General features: G+C 35.4%; 1 protein-coding gene across 1 annotated transcript in view; it reads left to right on the top strand.

Moving 5' to 3' along the window:
- GUCY1A2 (guanylate cyclase 1 soluble subunit alpha 2) overlaps positions 1-20,748 on the top strand; it is a 267,586-nt gene that overhangs the window by 71,099 nt on the left and 175,739 nt on the right. The window lies entirely within an intron of this gene.

Below are 20,748 nucleotides of genomic sequence, written 5' to 3'. Positions count from 1 at the left end.
TTACTGGTCCCTGGATGTATGTAAAAAGATTTGGCTTGGTTCCCAGTGATTTTGCATAGCGTCTGCCCCATCCATTAATTTATTTCAGCATATCAAAAGAAGACATTTATTAATACCATCTATTGCAATTACAAAAATGATGGGGCTCATTTAAAATATGATGCCATCAACTCATGAATATTTCATGTGATTGAAGTCAGAGAAATAGTAAGATTGATTTCTGCACTGTGAGACTTCCTCATTCTGAAATGCAGGTAAAAAGCTTGTTACATTGCAATATGCGCTCTGCTAAATTTGGCCTTAGGAGCATCTGGTTTATGTCTTTTGTGTTAAAATGCAGAGTAATCTGTTCCTCAAAAGTTGATAAGTTAATCAGTGATCTCAAGACTACACATCCAATTAAATTTTAGTGTTGAAATAGAGACTCTTTTAGAACATTTTTAGCCTTTTATAGCATATAATGAATGCTAGATATTATTGTGAATTTCTTGAATCCTTTTGGAGAAAGTGTAGATTATGAATTATATGCAATTCACCAAAAATATACCAAAAATAAATCTTAGAGTAGTTGGTTTTAAACATATTTTAAGAAACATATTTTTTAATAAGAAACATATTTTAAGTCAGCATAAAATAAATAATAAAATATAAAGAAACACAGCCAGTGATTTTTTTTTATAAAAGACTTCACTATTTTCATTTTGATCATTCAACTTCCAGGACAAATATTCATTCAATTTTCAAAAGAATCCTTTTTAAACTTGTTCCTTATCAAAGTAAATAATTTTCCTGTCGACTTTTCAGCTTGTTTCCCAGCATTAGGGGAAGTTCTTTGCTGTTAGAGATGAACAGGCTGCTTTGAGCTAAAGGAAGGAAGGAACAGCTGCAGAAACAATTGTAAAAGCAGTGAATAAATAATCGACATACACATATTCTAGAATGTCTGCAATCATAAATTAAGAAAACAAGGTAGTAGCTTTGTATAGCAAAGCCAAAGATATTTCTGAGGATTTTATATAGCTTTATTTTCATAATTGATGATTTTTATAATTTTAAAGTTCAGTGGAAAACGTTGAAGAAAAGCATTTGAGAAAGTTTAGATGATAAATATTTGTTCAGTGTGACTCAATCCAGTGCTATAGGAAAAATCATTCAGTGATACTTGCATTGTCTGAAGTTCAGTAACGTGAAAATACTTAAAGGAATCAGTGGATTCCAGTTTGATACTTCTGTATATTTTCGTCTGGATTATTTGCTCGTGCAATAATTTAGCAAAGATACTTCTATTTGTGCAAATTTCCTAACCATTTTTGAATCCTTACAGAGTGAATGAAATTTGGTACCTTTTTGTTATTGTCTGCATTTGTAGTTGTTTTAAAACCAGATTCTAGGTTCTGTTTTATGGAAGTACACTTGAGTAGGAGCGTTTAAAATCTTTTGGACTTCAGAATTGAAATTAATAGTTTTGAAATTGTGCTTGAAACAGAATTTGTTATTACCAATGTTAATTGCATCATGCATTTTATAGATTTAAGAAAAATTAATTCAATTTAAAGTTTCTGCTTCAGATTTCCCCCCCTATATTTCATTTGGATTGTATTTTTATTTAATTTGTATACCAGGATAAGAAATAGACAAAATGAAATGATGACTCAAATGTCAAGGCCCCCTGCCAGTTCCAATAATAAGGAACTGTGCTCATTGAGGCGTGCAATTATCATTTAAACATGTTTTTTGGTGGTTTAAAAATAAAGCATAGACAGTGTTTTTAGTTGGAGTACAAAGAGTAATCCATTCTTGTCCTGCTTTTTCACCTGGGTTTGCTGGAATAGAACATTTGGAAAACTACAGTTGTTCCAAATTGGTACGTTAATCATAAAGTGTGTCCTGGAATCATAACCAGATGAGTAACATTTTTGAAATATTTCACCAAATTCCATTATTTTCAGTTGATATGGCCAGCTTTTCATTTGCCATTTCTCCATAATAGCCATTCTTATTTATATCTAAAGTCTGTAAATTTTTAGTTGACCTGCGTAAGAAAGTGCTATTTTAAAATAATTCGGCATGTATTGTCCTCACTGTAACATTAAAGGCTTTTGTAATTTCCATTGGAGAAGAAAACTCATTGTGCAAGGTGTGTGATAGTAAATTGTTTATAGACTGAACTGTGATCTCTTTGGCAAACAAAAACAAAAGCATCCATATCATTTTACAATGACACAGATTAATTATAAAAATAAAGGTAGAACAATTTGAGATACAGGTGTTCCTAGCTTTTCTTCTGGCCTCCACCATATTTGCATACTGCTGTCTTGACTAAGTTTTGGTCCCATTCCTTTGTCTGCTCCACATCTCCAAGTGACATACCATGCCTGACTTACTGTTTTCCTTTTTAGCTATATGACCTTTAGTATGATTTTTGTCTTGCTTAAACTCTACTTCTTTTATAGTATTGTATTTTCCTTGCAAATCTCCAAAAGTGTGAAAAATTATTTTTTCCATAATGCAGTTTTGTAGCTATAGAAATCCATTCTTCCTCCTCTCTTTCCTCTCTTTGTTCCCCCCCCCCCCCGCCATGCTACCCTCCACATAATTTCACAGTAGCATGGTCCTTTAGTAACAGTTATATCTTTACATTTTGCTGTCTAAATGCCTCATGATATTGTAGGTATAGTTAATGTAGAATATCAGGCATCATACTGCCAAGGCATATGTAACCTTTTCATTAGGCATACTCCTTTTATTCAGGGGTAGAGATTCATATTGCAATGTGTCTTCACTTCCTGATATACTAGTCTCCATTATGCAGTTCACCAAGAGAATATACAAACATACTTGCTGATTATGTATTCTGCATGAAGATTATCTAATATCAGAGACAACATATGATATTTGTCTTTTTGAGGCTGGTTTATATCGATAAGCATCAAAACAACAGATTTACTTCTGTAAATAAAGACTCAGTTAAAACCCATATTCATTTGGTCTGGGCATTTCATGTAATTCAGTTCTATTATTGTTGAGATTTTAGAAATTTATTTCAAAGATCTTTTGAATTAAAAGGTCCTAGAATGAATTTAGGAAGAAGCTAATGCTGTTCAGTGAGCAGGTTGAAGGTTAATATTTAGTCATATAAATCCAACCTATTGGCATAGATTTCAAGACTTTTTCTTTATGGAGGAGATTGTATTTGTAGGGAAGACTGTCAGAAGTCAGAGTAAGACCACATAGCTTTTTATGCATTGCAGGTTGTGAATGGGTGGCAAAATGTCAACAGATTGGGAGAGAGATGTCTCTGGCAGCCGTGATTTTACTTAAGTTTGAATCTTTGAGCCTCAGGTTTTTGCATAGGGTGTTGAGGAATCCAAATAGGACATTTTAAATATTTTTGAAGTTGTACTTAATATATAGATTATGCATTTATTTGCATTTTAAAGATTTATTTATTTATTTTAGAAAGATTAACAGGGAGAGGCAGAGATACTCTGCTGGCTTACTCCCTAGATGGCTTCCAAAGACCAATGCTATGGCAGAGTAAAGCTGAGAGCAAGGAGGTTAATCCTGTGTCCCACGTGGGAGCCAAGTACATGGATCATAAGCAGGGAGCTAGACAGGAAGTTGAGTGAGTGGGGCTCAAACTGGTGCCCATCTGGGAGGCTGGCGAGATGGTGGTGCTTTACTCGACTACTCCATAATACTTGCCCTTTTTCATTTTTTTAAAAAATGATGTGAATAGATTTCGATCTGCAACTTTTATGCAAAAGGTAAAATGCCACAATAAAATAAAAGTGGAAACATGCTATTTCATTAGAATGTATAACAAAATGCTAATATATTTGAGAAGCTCTTAGAAGTCAAGAACAGGCACTGGTGTTGTAGCATAGTGTGTGAAGCCATTGTCTGTGCTGCTTATATCATGAGTGCCAGTTCAGGAACCTGCTCTTCCACTAATAAACCTGGGAAATCAGTGTAAGATGGCCTAAGTGTTTGGCATGCTGCACCTATGTGGGATAGCCAGAAAAAGCTTCTGGCTTTAGCCTGGACTAGTCCTGGTCATTGTGGCCATTTGGGGAGTGAACCAGTGGATGGAAAAGATCTCTTTATCTTTCAGGAACAGAGACTGGTTTTACTAGGGAATGAACAAATAAAGGACTGAGGAGCATGAAATAACACAAATGACATATCAAGCTATGTGAAAATGATCTTAACATTCACAAAATGAGAGCTTTTTTTCTGTTCTAGCATATGACTAATGATTTAAAATGCCAATATCTTGTATGCTTGTAAGAAAGGGGGTACCTTCATTCAAACACAGTGAGAATTTATCCTGACTAGGAAAAATGTACAGTAGTGGATTTTGTATATACTTTGTCTTGGCAGTTCCAACCCATAGAAATTGTAAAGTAGCTGGGAAATTAAGATTGATATGTAACTATGTCAACCACTTGTGAAATCAGTATCAGCTATAGTACGCCCCCAAACCAGTTGTGCCAAATTGTTGGTTGAACATGCCCCCGTGATGTGAAGCAAACTCATCAATGATACATAACATTGGTGAGTAGAATTAGAATGAAGAAAAAACTTAAGACATAGACTAAACTCCCCTAAAATTCTGTGTCTTTGAAATTTGCTACCTGGGGAAAGAATTATAAACACAGACAATCCATATATTAGCTTGTATTTGGGATGTAAAACAATTGAACCAAGGGGCTGGGTTTTTCATTCCTTTTGTGTTGGGATTTTACTGCCTCTTCAACTAATGATACATTTTTGTGACTAACACATTTATGTAAGTTAGTGATCAGCAAACTATTTCATCCATGTGACTTAGTGAAGTAGATGCATTTTTAAAGAGAGGAAGAAATCTCCCCTATCTGTCATGAGGAATTCATCTTATTGTGAAGATAGTTTAAAAAAAATTGACATGTATGTTGTGTCCCTGAGACGGTGATTTATCCGCTTTCACCCATAACATTCCTCCTTTTCATTCTTCATTCCCTTTTTATTTTATGGAAGAAAGAATTGGATTTCAGTAGGTTAAATGATTTTGAGACCTGTCAAACCCAAACTATGACTTGGGCCCTATTTCTTGCCTGCTTGGCAAAGATGGGAAGACAATTTGATAGAATTTGTACATGAGCTCTGTTTGGAACCACATTTTATTTACATTCTGTCCGTGTTTTAAAATCTAGGTTTTTGTTTGTAGATCCTTGTAGTTTGGAATATCATGTTTTCATTACCCATGTCTACTAATATGTGCTCACTTATCAGAGTACTTTGCAGTGACTTGTAAAAGTGGAGAGATTAACTTAGGCACAACCAGGGGCAGCAATGGATTTTGAGAAACAATAATAGGAGTCCAGCGAGGCTTTTTTTGGTAGCAGCACTTCAGAGCACTTTAATAACAGTCCTGGAAGGAACCCAGCATGGAAATACATCATCCCTGGGACAGAGCACTAGCATTGTTCTTCATCTCCACTTAAGTTCTCAGGGTTAGGACTGAGGAATAGCACAGCAAAAACATCTCCCTTTTTACTCCTCAGGAATAGACTCACATTGTCTAATTAATTAGAAGCTGAAAATAAATGAATATCATTTTCCAAGAACGAGATAGAAAATATCCTTTTGTTTCTGTAGTCAGAGAAGGTTCCAGAATTCTTATTTATCTTTTGTAGATGGATGCCCTTCTTTTTCTGACATGATGATAGAAAAGATTAAAATTATTTATTAACCTTATCATGCCATAATGAAAGTGTTGAAAGATCAGTTTCTTTTGTTTGTCAAAAATACATTACTGGGATCCAAATTAAATTTAATTTGTGAACATATAAGCATTTTTTCTCTGCTTAGATCATAATCTGCTTTATAAGTGAATTATAACATTGAACTGTAGTTCTAATGATGGACAACTTAATGTAAAGAATTTCTCCATACTTTAACAGAGCATGGACATAACTTCATTCAAAGATTCGGGGGTTCCTTTGCTTCTGTAAATATGGTATCTTAAGGAATGTTTATTGATTATTCTTCTGCCCCAAAGAAAAAAGTGAAACAGAAAAGGAGGGGGCAGAGAAAGATAGAAAGAGAACTTTCTCCTGGTTGATTCATTCTCCAAATGTCCACAAGATTAAGACTGGGCTAGACTGAAGCCAGGAGTAGAATTCCCAGTGGGTCTTCTGACCTGAGCGGCAGAGGCCCATGCAGTCCAGCCATCACTTACTGCCTCTCAGGAGTCCTAGCTGGAAGCTGCGTCAGAAGCAGAGCAGCAGGCCTCCAATGCATGCTCAGAAAGGTGTGGCAAGTGTGCTAAGCACCGTTTCGCGTCCTGCATCACAGCACCTGCTTCTCAATGTCTTTCCATATTTCTCTAGACCTACTTTCTGATCTTTTTTTATATCGGACAGATTCTATTTTTGATGTGGATGAAACTGGTATTCCTTTAAAAATATGCCTGCAATATTAGAGCCACTGAACAATGCTGGATTTTTATAGTTGGAGTACACTGTAGATGCTTCCATGGTGAATTATATTCCAAGCAGTGTTTGTCCCATGATCCCGTTTTTGTGAGCCAGAAGAACTACAGCTATGAACTTAGAAAGGAGGTGCCTCTTCTCATCTATCAGGCATTGAGTTTCAGTGTTGTACATTCGGAGGGAGAAAAAATTAGTACCTTCAGTTAAATTTATGTAGTATTGTCATTTAATTGCTCCTGTTGGTTTTAAGGTAGGATCATTTTATTTTATCTAATAGCTTTAAGTCTCAGTGAATTAAATACTGAAGAACTGTTTTGAATATGTTGTGTACCACATTCTTTTAATAGTGTTCTCTCAGGTTAAAATAGATTTGTATTTGGGAATACAAGAAATGTTGATTTTTGAGTATACTCATTATTTTTACATATGGTGTCATGTCATGAAGTCTGAGAGCTGAAAGTTTTCCTTTTTCTGTTGATTTCCTTTTACTGTTTTTTTTTTAAATGTATTAATACTTATTGGAAAGATTTACAGAGAGAAGGGGACACAAAAATCTTCCATCTGCTAGTTCACTCTCCAAATGACCACAATGGTTAGAACTGAGCCTATCACAAGAAACTAGAAGCCAGGAGCTTTATCCTGGTCTCATGCAGGTGCAGGGTCCTACGGGTTTGGTCCATCCTCTGCTGCTTTCCTAGGTCACATGCAGGAAGCTGGATGGGAATTAGAGCAGCCAGGACATAAACCAGGGCCCATATGAGTCATCATTCAGGGCCTGTGAGGTTCTTTATTTTTTTATTTTTCTTATTACAAAGTAACTTACATTTTACACAAAATCTTGAAGATTGGTTAAATCAACAGACACCATCTATTTTCATTATTTATACCTTTGTATGTCACTCACATTTTGTCATACCGTTTTATTTTCACGATGAATTATCAGTCATATTGCAGATAATTGCATGAAAAATCTTATTAAGAAAATCTTTCATGTTAAGTTATTTGTGGCAATTTGGAATTTACATTTTACTTTCAAATTGGTTTTAGCAGTGGTGCAGTTCACTTTTTAATTCTTTTGCATCATCTCTGGTGGAAAGTGAAAATTTGGTATATCTTTTACCCTCCTTGTATTTCTTACCTCATGATTGCGTAACTTAAAAATGTTTAAAATATTTGTGAAAGAAATCTTTGGAAATTTCTGGTTTGTAGATTTAAGACTAATGCTTATGAGTTAGCACTATTAATGTGTTTTGGTATCTTCTTTTACTTTGAAGTTCATTCTTTCCTTGATACCTTAGTTTGAAATGAGAGCTCTCAGCATGAGCCCATACTGAGAAGTTACTGCTGAGTCACAAGACCAGTATTTAGACATAATTTTTTTTTCCTGAGCAGTAACTGAATTCTGTGAGCCAATCAAACCATTTGAGAATATTAGAAAAAATGTTACTTTTGTGTCAGCATTGTTAGGGAATACCTCAGGATGCATCACCTAAAGGAACAACTAGCTGTTGTCTTAGCATTCTTCACCCTACTTCGTCAAAGGAGAACTACGTGGCTGGCCCATTGCTCTGTTATCGGTATGCTAGGAAATAGCATTGAAGTATATTCAACACGGAAAAATGATGCCAGTGGCAGGGAAGGATAGTATACTAGATATTCTTTTCTATTTTTTTAACCTTATATGTTTATTCATTACGAATTCTGAGATGTGTTACAGTTAGGTTCCAGAACACAATTTGATTCTTGATGTGGCAGCTTTTTGGTTTTTATCCCAGTATCTATTCTGAAGTAGGTAACTTTGTGTCTTTTGTAGGGTACTGACCTGGAGTTGAGTACAGAAATAGTGATGAGTGGTAATTCTGTATATAACTTAGAATCCAGTCTTAGGAGCAGAATATTCCCTGTTGAAATCCTCTTTCTGTCAGTTACTGACTGGGTGATCTTAAGCAGTTTAACTTTTGAAATGTTATTTGGTCAGCAGCTCCTTCTTATTCTCTCCAGTTTTCTTGGGAAATTTACTTGCATAATTTTCTGACTTCCACAAATATATTTACTATCTCTGTAAGTTCTATCACCAAACACTTATTTGCCTTTGCTTGATTATTTCCTTCATTTTCAGTGGTCAGCTTTGCCTAAGCGTAATTCTTTTTGTTACATTTTGATATAATTGATTCATTCCTAGAGAAAAATGTCAGAATATGGCTTTAAATTTTCTAGACAGAAACAGAACCTGCCTCGAAGTATTTGCATAGTTTTCATAACAAGAGTCATGCCAGTTGTTGTATTTTGCTTCAGAAAGCAAAACTAGAAACGAAGAGTAGATGCTGCAAGGAAGTATATTTTGTTGGGGAGTAAGAGGAACTTTGCAATAATTAGAACTATTAAAAATGGAGTTGCCTTGGTGATACAATTAACCACTTAGGCTTTTAAAAAGTAATTGAGTGACAGTCATTTTAATTGAATATTACTTGAATATTCTTACATGCAAAAAGGCTTCTTCGAAGGCAAATAATTTGATCATATTACTTTCATAATGCTAGTTCCAAGAAATAAGGGTAGTACCTGTATGAGGAAGAATACCCTCAGATTTTCATAAATGATATGATTTAAGCTGAAAAAGTGACTAGCTGAAAGAAAGGTGAGAGTTATTAAAGCTGCAGTTCTACTTAGCAGTCTTTTTCATATGCCGCTTAGTACCTGGTGCCTTCAAAATTCATGTGAATAATGTTTCTTTGGACTACGAATGACAACTTGATTTCTGTGATCTTTCATGGGTGTTTGTAACATAGTAAAAATTTTAGCACATTTTTAACCTTACAGAAATTATGAAAGCATCTTTTTTGCTTTTCAACATCTGTGAATTTGACCTTTAGAAACTGCTAAAATGATAAGTAATTAGGATATGAATCTTTACGAAGTTTTAGTCTGGTTTACATAGATGCTTGTGAATGTGAACTAATTCTCATGTTTCTATAATACGTTTGGTTAAAGATTGTTACTAAATAGCTACAATAAATTTCTGTTGCTTTTAAAAATACAGTACAGAACACTTGCTTTTTAATAGTATTTCTTTCTTATATGAAGAAATGAATACAGCTCGCTACGTTTTGTTTTTCTGAAAGGAATCAAAGTATTCATTTTGAGTCACACCAGGACGTAGGCTAATTTTCCCTTTTTCCCTAACTGAAGACAATGTTTTCCATGGAGGCATTAGTCAGAAATCTGCACTTATTTCAGAAGGTAAGCAGTGGAAAGCTGATTCCCAAATTGCTCCTCTTGGTCATAGAGGTAAAATGTTTCTTGTCAAGAAAGATGATGGTTGATATTAAGAGTGCTTGGAGTAACATGGCCAACTTCTATAAAAGACTGAGATTTCAAGTTTATATGTCTTAAAGTTATAAGGAATAATTGAAGCTCTTCCTCAGAATTTGGCCATAAATCTCAGAAATCCTTGAGGCTGAGTGTGGTGGAATACCTGTATCCACGAATGTTAGTGTAGGACTAATGCCGTGATTCATAGCATCTTGGATTTCCACATTTATGTTTTAAATATAAAGAATACAATTACTATAGATCTAATTCTAAAGTTTCCATAGGCAGGAGTTAGAGAAAAATCTGAAATTTTATAATAAAAGGATTTTTGCCATTCTGCTAGTCTTGCAAGTTGCTATAAATTCTTATCTTCATGAAGGTAATTTGACAACTACTTTTCAGTGGTTGAAATGACAGTTCGCTTGTGTTCTGTAATTTTAAAGACTTTTTCTGTACTATGAATTTATTATGTGAAATCACATGTAATTTTTCAATAAAATATTTACCCTAAATCAATTCAATTCCAATAATTCTAAGATTGAAATTCTTTGAAGTTCTTCTCAATTTGAAGAAAGAATATTTTAACAAATTCTTTATAGGTTTTGTTTTCTGTCTATAATCCCCTTTATGGGATTTTATAGATCATATTTTACTTTTGCTTATTCATTTGTAAGTAATTCTACTTTGAACTTGAATTCACATCACCGAATTGTAAATAGGAATAAATAATTTGGTCAATGTAAGAAAAATGATTTTTTGTCCATCCCTAATAAAAATTATAAGGCATCATAAAGATTTGTTTCTGTAAAAGAACCTTATCAAATTTCATTTATGGCTTGAACTTTTTGATTTTCTCCAGACATTTCTTACAGAAGCACCAGTGCTCTGCAGTATGACTTGGCTGCTGGCAATATTCAGTTGACAAGGCACATTCTCACCACCATCACTAACAATTTGAAGTAATCAAATTTGAAAAATGTGTTGAGAGCCTCCTTAAGAGCTAAATATAGTGTATGTGTATATCTGCTATGTTTCCCTTAACCGCTAATTGGATAATTCAAAGGAAGAGAAATGATTAAGTAAGTCTGGTAAAAATTGTTCTTTATAATCAGAGCAAGATTATAATCTCCTATTTCCTGAAGAGGAAACATGCTCTTCTAAGTTTCTGTATGCTTTCTTAATGTGTATAAAAGCTAGCTGGAGTACTTCATCGTCTTTCCATCTTTACCAATAATAAGTATGAACTCAATGTATTTAAATTTTTTCATTTTTATCATTGATACGCTCTATCCTAAGTGAGACGGTTTCTGGGGTTAACTTTCAATTGTTTTTTCTTCTACCACATGTCAGCCGGGAATTGCCATCACCAAAAGGTATAGCTTATGTAAGAAGCTCTTAAGCTTAAAACATTTCATCTCCCAGTTTGTGTGCCTTCTTTATTGTTCTTTGTGTTCATTTTTTGGAGGGGGGTATAGTTGGATTGACTCAGATGCTATTTCAGTAATGAAGAAGTGTGCTTCAAAGGAACATTGTATGAATGAGAATGTGCTTTTGAGTGTGGAGAACATGGATTCTCCAGATTGCTTGTCTAGCCAACCACTAACTTATTTACAAAATATTATATAAAATAGTATGGGAGATATTTTTATTATGGAGTATCAGAAATTGGCTCATCTTATTAAATATTACTTTAAAACTAATTGTCGCTATAAAACTTATCTAATTGTGCATTTATATACTTGCTAGAATTAACAAGAACATTTTTATTTAACTTAAAGGTCCAGAATATTTGACCCTATCTGCTCTTTCAGAACTGAAGAATATTTATTAATAAAGATTTCTTTAGTTGTTTGTTTGAATGGCAGAGCGGCACATGGAGATACACAAGGTGGGGCATGTTAGTTGTTTTTTTTTTTTTACCATTAAAGGCTTAAATTTCTGATATATAAATATATCATGACATTACAAATGTAGGAAAAAAAAGAAAATAAGTAACATAATGTAAATGTATAATGAAAATAATATGGGAATCCTGCTGTTACTTGGGAGTAAACACACATGATGTTATTCCAAAAATGCTAATTTCCCTGTTAGAATTTAGAATTTAGGTTTTATTGTGTGTGTGTGTGTTTTCAGTGTGTTGCATATTAGTGAGAACTTGGGATATTTGTTTCTTTCTTGGGGGACGAGAGGCTGGCTTGTTTCACCAAATATAATGGTTTCTAGCTGGGTCCGTTTTGTTGCAATCAGTAAGATTTCATTCTTTTTATGGCTGAGTAGTATTCCAAGGAGTAAAGCTCAACGTTTGCTTTTTCTGCATAGGTTGATCTATTTTCGGTTGTCTGAAGAATCTCCATAGGTTTTACTAGTTTTCATTCTCACCAGCAGTGGATTAGGCTGCCTGTCCCCCTCCCCGGAATTCTCACTAGCAGTTACTGTTTGTCGAGTACTTCTGCATATGTGACATTCTCAGAGTTAGGTGGAGAGTTCTAAGAACATGTTAGAATTTTGATGGTATTTTCATATGAAAATACATGACATATTTCATAGTTATGTCATTTTTAGCTTATTGGGCAATGGTCTTTGGGAAGCTTAAGTCTGTTTTTGCTCTGTGTGGTAGTTCTTTCAGGCTCTGGATTAAACTGCTGTCAGACTTCTCAACCTTTGTCTCTGAAGGATAATAATATTATGCAGCTTTATTATATAACCTGGTAAGGTATAATTTTATTGTGTGGTTTATTGTGATCTCTGTTTTCTTCAGTGGTTTGGATATAGTGCTACTATTCCCATTTTATATTTAAATATTTATTTAAATCATAATTTAAACATAATATTGATTCTAGAACATCATGTAATAGTATGTTGCTTTAATTTCCCTCCACACACCTGTGGGTAATGTCCAGTTGACAGTGGTGTGTTTGTAGGAGTGTAACTGTGGGCTTCCAGAACATCCTGGGATTCCATCTGGGCCAGAGGTGCATGACCTGCTTTGTGCCCAATCCTCTCTTCTTTGTTCATTTTGGCAGACTTCAGTCACTTTTTGTTTTTTATTCTATCCCTGACATTTAAGCCCTGATCTGGCGTACAGCAGGCACTCGGGAAATGTGAGGGAATCTGCTCTATTGTTCATACTGAGGTGTGAGAAGATATGATAGCATTATGAAAAAAACATTTAATTGTGAAGTATTTTATTAGATAGAATTATTCATTTGTTAATTAGTGGTCTTGTTTAAACTTTCTGTTAATGTAAGATGATTTGATTACTTAAACGATATTTCTCCAATTTAGTTGTCATTACAATCTGTCTGGCATAATATGAGAGGATCAAAGTAGAATTACAAATAAAATTCCAAATGAAATCATCCAAATGGGCCCCCATTTGTTATTAGCCCAATAATAATCATTGTCCGTAATATAAGCCATTCCGTCTTACCACGTTTCTTCATTTTGTGGCCTGTTTTTACAGTGGGCATTGAAATGTTCACCTCCAGTTCTCAGTTGTCTGTCCGCCCCTTCATCTTTTGCCACTACTGTCCACACATTAGGATTTGGCTCAGCAGCATTTGCTGTGCACTTACTTCATTGTAATTATTGGGAGCTCATGTATGCCTGTGATGCATTCCCAACCCTGAGGGCATCCATCTTCCATTACCCGTTTTTGTGCAATTTTTTTGTTTCTATGTCTTCTTTATGCTTAAACGTTGAGTTTCTTAAGACCCCATACTACACTCTGTTCACCTGCATCTCTTGAATTCCCAGGACAAAACCTAACAAATAGTGGACATCCAGCCATTGAATGATACTCAAAAAGACTATTTTCTTCATCCTGAGGGCACAAAGTATTTAATGTGCAAACTCCAACTTAAATTGCTTCAACTTAACATTTTGTCCTAAAAGGGCACCTATTTATTATCCTCATTTTATAGTTGAAGAAATGGAGAAGCAAATATTATGAAAGATTTCCCATAGCCTGTGGAGCTAGTACCCTTGTATGCTGCTATCCAGTTCGGCTGGTTTCATGATTAGTCAAATAACAAAAAGCTAACTGCACAGTTGTTGAGAGTTCCATGCTTTCTCAGTGTGTATAAAATAATTGACTTTTTGATGTTCAGTTGCTGCGTACTTGATAATATTTTATTTGTATACAGACATGAGCACTCTTGATAAATTCAGTGACTTTATCAATTCCTGAAGGTTTCTTTATTAGTCACTGTTGCACCAGACAATAAGGATATAAAGATCAATAAATCATCTATTCCAAGTGAACGATCACATGAGTGAAAAATAAAACCTGATGTATGATATTCAAAAAGTTCATGAAAAAAGGAATTAAGTTACATTTATTTTAAAACATGTGAAATTCGTAAATATAAGAAAAATCTTCCATAATGTTACATAAAATATGGGTTATGAGAAAACCATTCATGGATTTTAAGGTTTTTTTTAAGATAATTATTTATTGAAAAGGCAAAATTACAGAGAAGGAAAAACCAAGGACAGCTCTTTATCCACTGGATTTACTCCCTAAATGCTTGAAGCTGCTGGAGGTGGGCCAGTCTGAAAGCAGGAACCGGAAACTTCTACTCGTTCTCCTGTGTAAGGAGGAGTAGGGCCCAAGCCCATGTGCCATCCTCCACTGATTCCCAGGCTTATTTGCAGGGAGCTGATCAGAAGTGGAGCAGTGGATCTGGTGCTGTGACCTAGCGGCTAAAGTGCTTGCCTTGAACTCACCTGGATCCCATATGGATGCTGGTTTTAATCCTGGCAATCCTGCTTCCCATCCAGCTCCCTGCTTGTGGCCTGGGAAAGCAGTCGAGGATGGCCCAAAGCCTTGGGTTCCTGCAACTGTGTGTGAGACCCAGAAGAGCTCCTGGCTTCTGGCTTTTGGATCGGCGCAGCTCCGGCCGTGGCAGCCACTTGGGGAATGAATCATCGGATGGACTATCTTTCTCTCTTTCCTACTCTCTGTATATCTGCCTTTGCAATAAAAATAAAGAAGTCCTTAAAAAAAAAGTGAAGCAGCTGATCTCCAACCTGCATCCATGTTGGTTGCTGGTTCCACAGGTAGTAGCTTTCCTTGCAACAGCACAACACAGGCCCCTTATTTTATTTTATTTTATTTTATTTTTTTTTGTCTTAACAGTTTATTTTTATTGGAAAGTCAGATTTACAGAGAGAAACAGAAGATCTTCCATCCATTGGTTCATTCCCCAAATGGCCACAAGGACCAGAGCTGAGATAATCTGAAGCCAGGAACAACTTCTGGGCCTTGCACGTGGGTACCAAAATAAGCTTAATCTTAATCCCTTGTTACCATGAACTTTTAAGTATACTTACCTGTACCGTGAGAATGTCTGAAATGAAAGATTGGTTTGCTCAGTTCCTCTGTATCTAGTGCTTAGATGCTTAAAGCTTTAACATTTTGAGTGCGCTGTCTGGATCTTTACAATAGCCCTTTCAGGTCAAATAAATATCTTCATTTTCTGAATAAAAACTTAGATATGCATCTTGTGTTATGCGCACTCGGAAGACTGAATAATTAGGTGTGTGGAGGAGCTGGAGAAGGAAACGAGGTAAAGGAGAATGATATTACCCTGGTCAAGAAAAAGGTCTAAAAAATTCATGCAAAACTGTCTGAAATGTGTGGCAGTTTTTCTTCGAATGGTTTTATTATATCATCTTTGAGGCTATTTTCGAATACATTTTGTCATGAGGATCACTTTTCTGGCTTGCATCCCTGGGAATATGAAGAAAGGACATCTTAGAATGTTCCAGTTGGCTGGAATTGTGGAAACATCTGAGGGATTTTTCTGGAGAGGTCCAGTAGGAACAGAAATCATGCCTCAAGTTCTGGTCTTGGTGCATTTCAGGATATGGGAAATTGAATTCAGTGAACATGGAAATAATGATGAGAAATCTATAAACAAGTTTTAAAAATAGGTGACTTCCATGCCCTGTGCCTGGCTTTTCCCATGCTGTCACATAATTGCATTACATTGTGCATAGATCAAGTGGGCAATGAACGTGACACCTGACCTTGTAACCTCACGTTTCACTGGTTTAATACATACTGCATGTGTTGAATTGATTATGAATTATAAAAAGAAAATACGAAGTTAAGCCCAGGATTCTAAACACAGTAAAATTTCAGAGGAAGCAGAGGATCCAGTGCTTTTCATTACTGAAATGTTATTGCTTACAGTAGTAAATGAAGCACTAAAGTGCTGTTATTTTAGAGTCATGGTAATAAGGATGGTTTGAATAATGGAAGCTAATGAAATACAGGTTTTATGAAAGTAAATACAGTTTTGTTGCAGTCTTCTTGATTCTATACTGTGAAAGAAATCAACAACCTCATGTTTCACTGCTCACTTGAGCTGCTAAAATGTGCTAGAAACAGCTTAGAGGGACTGTTTTAATGATTAAGAATTATTTGTAATGATACGATCCAAATAGCAAACAGTTCACAACATTAAAACCATTGAACATGGTTCAATTTCTTTAAATATATTAAAATCATCACCACCCAAATAGCAATCCTGTTTATACTTTTAATGAGGTTTAATGTGTTTACACTTCATGCATCTTGATGTAGTATAATATTTGAATCAGTAGAATATGATATAGTAAGTTTTTCACTTATTTCTAGTCACAGAAACAGAGCATTTCTGAGATCGAGTCAGTTCCATTTCATTTTAATTCCAGGCAGGTGGGTCTGTGTGTTTGGCCCTGTGTTAACTATGTGCAGCCTAACGTTTTCTTGGTGTATCTGTTTAGAAGCTCCCACTTGAAAATTCAATTACAATATGTTGTAAGATACTATTTTAGATATATTAACAGTGGGTTAATATTTTATAGTATATACTTTGCATTTTCACCATGGTAAAAATCTTCCATCATATTTATATATGCATTTAGCAATAATTAGTACTAATAACATCTGTTCAAAGTACATGAAACATTACTTTTCATTCTACATATATCACTTTCCCTTTTCAAAATTCTTTTTCTGTGTTCAAGAAGTGAACTTGATAAGTTCACTTATGTGCCTGCTACTGTGAATGATAGCATAAAGCTGTCCTCTAATTATATTAGTATGGCTTTGTGGAATTTTTGACTCTCTCCAGAATACACTCAAAGAATTCCCAATACTGAACAATAAATCTTTTGACCTATAGATGTGTTGGCTTTGATTTAAAAAAAAAAAGGCTTAGAATTCAGTACCTTATGCTTCTCTGTGTTTCTGTGATCCCGGGGATTTCAGGGAAAGATATAAGCAAAAAAAAAAAAAAAAAGAATTGAATTATGCTGCCAAAGGCAAAATTCCAGCAAATTAAATTTGAAGATTTAATTGGCCTTTATCTGTAGTTCTAAAAGCAGGCTGTATTTCATTCTTAAAAAAAAGAGTGTTCTGTTGGGCATGGCTAAACAGTTGGTTTTTGTAAGAGGGAGCTAAGAAAAAAAATCTATTATGAAAAGAGTGAACGCCTTGTAGGGTTTAAGCTGAGGGGTACTTCCTCATCATGCTGCCTCAGGTTTTTCAGAACTCTGATTACTGGTATAGGGCCTTGCTGATGTTGGCTTCTGCATGATTATGCAACATTGCCAGTTTTTACTTCCTTTGAATTTGATTTTGCCAGGTTTTCCAAAAGGAGAAAAACATATGCCTTATCGTTTCATATAGGTGAAACAGAATACATGGCTATAACAGCTATCGTGTTGCTAATGTAATTCTTAAATCCATAAAGATCATTTCTTTTCTTACACTGGGTGAAGAAAGCAAGCTAAGAGATCCTTGTGGGTTATCATTTACCACACTAAGCTGTTTTTATGAAAGTTACTGCCATATAAATGTCCAGGAGCTAGCTGGGGTGGGGTGGGTGGAAGGTGACAGATTTCTACTGGTGGGCTGGTATGTCTCACACTTATTACTTTTCTAACATAAAAGTGTTTTTCAAATTTAAGGTAACTGTTAATTTTTAAACAAACATGTTGCAATTATTTGCCTTAGGAAAGATTTTTTTTTAATATGTTGAAGAGATAATGGGGATTTACAAATTAGTACTCAGTAGAATAGGAATCTAGCCAACTGGCTGAATAGAAGAGAGTAATTGCCTGGCTGACTTTGTAAGAGACGCATTTACTTAAGTAGGCTGGACTGGAGTTTGGCTGGAAGAAATGATCCCTAACACATAGTGGAGTTTAGCACAAGGAATCAGCCAGCCTGATATAAAACTGGTGTTTGCTCTGTAGTGAACAGATGGAGCAAACAGACAATTAAAAAAAAAATGCTTGAAGCAATTAGGGAATGATCACCATGGGTAGTGCATGGGTGGCTAGCTGACATGTGTGCCATTGCTCCTCCCAAGCAGTTACTAGACATGTGTTACCCCACGTTGGAGCTAAAGGCTGATGAATGCAAACGCGTGGTGCATACTAAAAGAAAGGGGCAAAGTGAATGAACCCCTTACAGGACTTCTCTACCAGGCCCTAACTTATTCAGCGTGTAGTAACTATATTGGAAGGACAAGAAATGGTAGTTATAAAGCTGTGGTTAATTTAAGGCTCACAATAATACTTTGAGGTTTAACTTTTTAGAAATTTTTTCGAAAATATATGTTTATTTAAAAGACAGAAAGAGAGAGCGGGAGAGATAAAGGTCTTCCATCCACTGGTTCATCCCCAAATGGCTACAACAGACAAGGCTGGGCCAAGTGGCTATGAGGAGCCAGGAACTCCATTTCTAGTAGTGGCCACATGGGCAGGGGTCTGAGTACTTGCTAGCAAGCAGGATCAGAGCAGAGCATGCAGGATTCAAACTAGCACTCTAGGGTGGGAGGCTTCCATCACAAGAGGGTGCAGAGCAAGATTGGCACCTGTGGCTGATTTTTTTAACTTTAATTTTTATTTTTTACTTTTATTATCACTTTGTGATGCATTTACATAGTCCCTGGGATTTTTCTTACCCTCTTTCCAAGTTCCCTCCCTCTGCTCCACTGAATTCCCCTTTATTGTTACAATAGTATAGTTCTTCATAAACGATCACACGTCCATTGTTATGGGCATGGGCAATGGCAAAGAGTCCAGCATCCTATTGTCAAAATATAGTTAACAGTTTCATTGGGTGTCCATCTTTGATCTGGAAGTAGAGATGCATACTGCATTGTATCCTCACATCTGGATATGATAGTCTCCACTGCAAAGTTAGTATACCTCCCCTTAAGTGAAAAGCCACAATGCAAAATCAACAACAGGAAGAAAAATAGAACTTTAGAATGCCATGAAATTAAATAACATGCTACTGAATGACTAATGTGTCACTGAACAAATGAAAAAGAAAATCAAGAACTTTCTTGAAGAAAATGATGCTACCGTATGATCTATGAGTCAGTGAAAAATTCAGTGAGAAAGTGTTTTGAGGAGATGAAACTAAATAAAAAAATTTCAAAATCTCTGAGATATAGTTTCTGCTGATCTTTGTTGGTGAGCTATGTCTTCTGTAGGCAACAAATAGACAGATTTTGTTTGTTTTAATCGAGTCTACTGATCTATGGTGTTTGAGTTTAAGCCATTTACGTTGAGGGTTAACATGAATGGTAATTTGGTCCTGTCATTTTAGCAATGTGTTGATTTAGTCATCTGTTATTTTACTGGGATGTTCTTCACATTTGCCTCTGGATTTGGTGGGTGTAAGCTTTATAAAGGAAGACGTTTCAAATAGTTTTCTTAGGTCTCTGAAGAGTGTAGATTATAGAATCACATCTTATAAGGCTAGTACTTGAGTTCTCATGCCCAAATTCCCAGAAGGATGTATGAGCATCAACATTGGCTTGAACTCTGTCTCCCGAAAGAACAGATTCTGGTGATGGTGACTGTTGACAGATCTGTAGAGGCAACCCTATGTGGGCCCAGTGTGGAAGAATGATAAGTGTGTACTTTTGATTATCATCACTACTTTTTAAAGAAGATTTCATTTCACAGTCATGTTTTACAAAGAGAAGGAGAGGTAAAGAGAAAAGGAGAGAAGGGCTTCTGTCCTGTTGTTTGCTCCCCAAATTGCCTGTGGTGGCTGGATCTGAGTTGACCTGAAGCCTGGAGCCAGGAGCTTCTTCCTGTTATAGGGGATTGTGGCACAGGGTCCCAAAGACTTGTTCTAGCTTCTGCTGTTTTCCTGGACCTTAGAACTGGATGGGGAGTGGAACAGTCAGGATTCAAACTGATCCCCATATGGGATGCTAACTCTACAATGTGGAGGATTGACAATTGAGCCACCACACCAACCCGTCATCAACACCTTCGATTGCTGAATATTTGTAATAAATCAAGGGAACCAAATGGTGGTTGTAGATAAAAGGACCACTAATACACCAATAACTAGCTGAGATTTTTTTTTTTTTTTTGGCCAGGAAAAGGACAGTTGTTGTTAAAAGAAATGAAGAATGAGAAGAGTGGAGTTAGATACATAGATGGTGTAGAAACTTGTCTATACACTTTGATGCATGAGAGTGGAGATTGGTGATCTGTAAATGAGTAGGCATAGCTCACAAAGATGCCAACAAGTGAATCTAGTTGAAGATGAATGGCCAAAGAGATCTAGCTGAAATTTAAGGTGGCATTTAAAATAAGATAAAACCAGTTGTTGTAGAAAAAAAGGCTGTGTACATTTTCTGTAAAAAGAAAATGCTTTTTTCGTAGGAAAAGAGCAGAGTCCAGAGCAATTATAATGACCTCTGATAAACATGACTAAATATTTTATAGGTAATAAATTAGGAAATTTAATACTTTACAGTCCTGTGAATAGCAGTGCTAGTACTTAGCAGCATGTGTCTTGCTCATAAAATAAATTTTTGTTTTGGCAGTCGAATCTAACAGGAATAAAAGATGAATAAGGAAGTTCATGTTTATATAAAGCAGTCAATCAAAGCTTGAAAGCATTTTTGAGTACTGTCAAAAAGATAAA

This window comes from Ochotona curzoniae, unplaced genomic scaffold (genome assembly GCF_017591425.1).
Source record: "Ochotona curzoniae isolate NIBS_2020 unplaced genomic scaffold, NIBS_Ocur_1.0 contig_2723, whole genome shotgun sequence".
Taxonomy (NCBI): Eukaryota; Metazoa; Chordata; class Mammalia; order Lagomorpha; family Ochotonidae; genus Ochotona; species Ochotona curzoniae.
This window is presented reverse-complemented; position numbering and strand designations above follow the sequence as displayed.